Raw genomic sequence first — 4,183 nt, 5'->3', positions numbered from 1 at the left:
TTCTTCTCCGAGGTGGAGTACCTTGCGTTTATCATAAATTTATTATAAATTATTATATTTATTATAAATTGGAACTCAGGAAGTTATATGAAGAGCAGACTCCATAATCAAAGAGTTGCTTCTCTGCCCTGTAATTCATACATAGAAAGGCTGACATACCTACATGTCAGTTCCCCTTTTTTGACATTCCGATATCCTGACTCAGCAGGAGAAGTAGAGTCTCATGACTATGTTGTGATGCAGGGTGGCATCATCATCATCATCATCATCATATAATAATAATAATAATAATAATAACAGCAATAATTTATTATCATTGACTCATCTGGAACAACTTTTGTGAGCATCTGTGCTTTAATAAAGCACAGGAAAGCTAAGGATGAGCAAATGACATGAAAATAAGTGTCTGGGGAAAGAAAACTCTTGGAACATGTGCTTTTTGTGTAGTTACACTATAACCTCATAAATCCAGCATGCTTGGGACCGAGCATCTTCCAGAAATTTGAAAATTCTGGATTTTTGAAACCAGAGTGGCGGCCGGCCAGGGAGCTGTGGCTGCACGTGGTATGGTGGTGCAGGATGGTGGATGGCAGTAGCAGCCACTGCATGCAAGTCTCCCCCTCTGCCACTCCGGGATCGGCTGCTTCTGCTCCCCATGTAGTGTATTTTTAAAAAGGGCAAGGTTTTTGAAAATTCTGGATTTCTGAGATCTGGATTTATAAGGTTATACTGAACTACAAGGCAAAAAGGGGCAGGGTTTTACTGTGCATAAGTTTTCCATAATAACTGGGCATAATCCACAATGATATGGGCATGATCTTTTCCTGCAGTAAATGGAAGTTAAACCATGGTAATTTACCCCCCTTTTGCTAAGGACCAAACACCTCAGGTTAGGACCCACCTACCTGTGGGGTAAAAACACACAGAGTAGCAGTTATGATGGAACAGTTGAACCATGCTTCTCCTTTCTACCTTGTGCTTAATATTTGTATGGCTATACCCTTAATTGCTTATGGAATAGAGGTAGAGTTAGGGAGAGAGAAATGACAACAGAAGTATGTGTGTGGAGGGGGGTGGTAAAGGAACAGAGTCAAAGCTTAGTAAAATGTGAATGAGAGCAAAGAGGAAGAATCCTGCTAGTTACTTCCTTCACATGTCTCCAGGAAAATGGGGTGGCACTAAATTTAGAAAAGTTATGGAGGGGTGCAAAGGTTTTGCACCTAAAAGGTTTTGGAACCACTGGTCTACAAAATCAGTTTTCTTATTGAGTGATGTGTACATCTAATGAAGTAATTGCATTTAGGCAGGCAGAAAATTTGGCCCCTGGTTTTGTGGCAGGCATGTCATTAGCACATGAATGTACTTGCAAGGACCAAGTTAATATTTTGTTGAAGTAACTACAGGATTACTTGGAATCCTGAATGCTAACACAAAAATTTTTATGATAAGATGCAATTTTTGTGCTGAAGAGAGAGAAAAATAACACCGCAAGGGGAAAATTGAGTAATTTTCAAAGATATTTACACATCAAAGGATTTCTCCTTATTCATCAGTTTTATTAATATCTGCGTGCAACATTTTCTATATTTTCAAGATAATACAAAATTAGTTTGGGATAACACTAAATATTGCTTCAGATGTTGAGGAAGACTTAAATTAATTCTGTAGTTCTAAGAAATGAAACTTGTATTACCTTTATATGAAACATGGACACTCTTGCAACTGTGTAGTTACTCTTAAACTCTGCTCTGCCTGCCCTCAATGCCTCAGACTCCAAGAGGAAGTAGTAGAACTTGTGCTGTATCATTGGTAGGGCTGGTTGCAGAGAGTGGGTCCTGGGGGTGAACTGCAGAACTGTGCTGCAAAGGAAATCTACCCAAGATAATGTAGAGTTGTACAGTGATATACAACTTTATTTGCCTTTAAAGAGGAGTATACTGACAATTAACACCAGCTGAGGATCTGTCCTCAGATATGGAAGAGAACTTAAAATGGTTTTGTGGTTGCTGCAGATAAAAGACCAGAATGTTTTATGGATGCATCTACATGTAGAGCTGCCTAATTAGCTCTGCAGTAGATGTCTCAGTGTCTACTTGTGTGGCGCTATTAGGCTGCAGGAAACTAATAAACTGCACAGCAGGGTAGTACTTGTAAATACAAATACTATCCTGCTGCAGAGTTTTTTCATGTGAAGTAATGCATGTGTAGATGCTGCCACAGCTGGGACTTCAGTGCTGAGGCTACCTGCTGGCTAGCCACACACTGGAGCACCCCCATGCCCTAGGAAGCCCCTCCACAGCATGTTGAGATGGATCCAAGCAGCTCTGGGCAGGCAGACTGATCCCCCATTTGCCAGCTGGGGCAGCTCCAACCTGGCTGCGGTCCTGGGCTCATGTTCGAAAGGCGTTCCTGTAACCAATAAACTCCGATGCGTGTGCACTGGAGTTTATTGCTACATATTAATCAAATGTGTAGATGCACCCTGTTATATTTTAATATACTGGGTGCTTCCTGTACTTTACAAGAAGCATGGTTAGTCAGTGTGATCATCTGCATCATGAAATGTGACTCTATAGCCTCAATTCTGAAAACGACTAAGGCTTGCGCTTATCCATCCTTATTCAGAAAAGAAGTTAAGCATGTGTTTAACTTTAAGCATGTGGTTAAATCCCACTGAATTTTACCCATACTTCAAGTGTTGTCCAGAATAGAAATGCTTTCCTGAACAGAATCCATAAAACCATAAAGCACATGCCTATCCTGTTCATCATCTCCATTATTTCCATAATAAACTAGCAGCCCAATGGTTTAGGGATCAAATTTTGAATCTATTTCTATAGGTATCTAAATACAGATGTAAATACCTAACTTTAGACATCCAAGTTTAAAATGTGGGGTTTGTGTTGTCTGGTTTATATTTAAAGAGTACCATGAAAAGTTTAGAAGAAAAAGATAAATTATTAGGAGACACAATTCCTCTCCAGCTGGTTTGCATTCCTGTAAAAGCAGTAATCTACGTCAAAGTGAGATAAGCACAACAATCAACTTTGGAAATTAAAAAGTCCATCCTTTGACGCAGATTAACACTTTTAAAAAAAATGCAGAACAGCTGTAGGGGAAGTGTGGCACCTAAATTTGGGATTCTTCCTGCTGTTCTTTACGTATATACAATGCCACTGAATTACTGGAATACAACACGCTTGGCAATCAAGTGGTTATACTGGTATGTTTTGTTTATCTCTTTAAAATGTCTTCTTGAATGACAGGTTTGGAATAGAACTGGCCTAAGCAGCAACAGATAAGTGTTTCTTGAAATGTAAGCTAGGTTTAAGTCTAGTGTGAAAAGAAATCTGTGATTTTAAATTCCAATCCTGCAAATGCTTTGTGGAGAATATATAATCTGTAATAAAAAAATATTTAAAATAAAAGGGCAATTTTTAAAATGACTAAATAAACAACCCGCATTTTTGGCCAGAAAATAGCACACATTTCTTAGATGAGTACATGAGAGAGAAAAGAGATTTTTCACAACTTTTTAAAATTCCTTATTCTTTTTTAAATTGCATGCTGCTTTCAGGTGAATGAAACAGAGCTGTGTTCTATACTTTCTTAGTCACTAATGAGCTAAAAGGAAGCAAAAAAATAAGACCCATCTTTACAGGTTCTACAGACTTTACCTGGACAAAAGCTTTCTTTGCCTCCTTTCTGTACTCAGTAAGGTAATATGGTGAGAGATGGGAATTACAGTACAAACCTAGACAGTTCAAGTGGCTAAAATAAGGGAACATGTACTGCTGCTCTAAAAAGGAGTGGCATGTCCTCTCCATTTCCTCACTCTGAGATGAAAGCAAGGGCACAGGGGGACAGGGAGCATGCAAACATGCAAGGTTGTGACATCCCATTGAGGTGATGGAGCGCTGTCTAGAGTTCAAGGTGCCACTAGGTAATTATTCTACACTGCTTCTGAATGGATGAACCTTTCCTGCTTCTTAGCCCATTTCTCCACACACAGCCAAGTAATGTTCTGTCCTGTGTATTATCCTGTTCTTCAAATAACTAAAATCACAAATCAGATAATCCCATTTCTTTATTTTTATTCCAAACCACTGGTGGTTTCATAATGTATGTTCTATAATAAGAATGTAACAGCCATATTGCCAGTCCCAAGCATTCAAAACCCACT

The 4,183-nt window shown here is 38.9% G+C and overlaps 1 long non-coding RNA gene across 1 annotated transcript in view; it reads right to left on the bottom strand.

Moving 5' to 3' along the window:
- Positions 1-2,282, bottom strand: part of LOC109321573 — a 17,517-nt gene extending 15,235 nt beyond the window's left edge. The window contains exon 1 of the long non-coding RNA XR_002104104.1: positions 2,272-2,282. This is a non-coding gene — a long non-coding RNA (uncharacterized LOC109321573). The remainder of the gene's footprint in view (positions 1-2,271) is intronic.
- Between the last annotated feature and the right edge of the window lie 1,901 nt (positions 2,283-4,183).

Source organism: Crocodylus porosus, unplaced genomic scaffold (assembly GCF_001723895.1).
Source record: "Crocodylus porosus isolate Cpor-Errol unplaced genomic scaffold, CroPor_comp1, whole genome shotgun sequence".
In the NCBI taxonomy this organism is placed as follows: domain Eukaryota; kingdom Metazoa; phylum Chordata; order Crocodylia; family Crocodylidae; genus Crocodylus; species Crocodylus porosus.
This window is presented reverse-complemented; position numbering and strand designations above follow the sequence as displayed.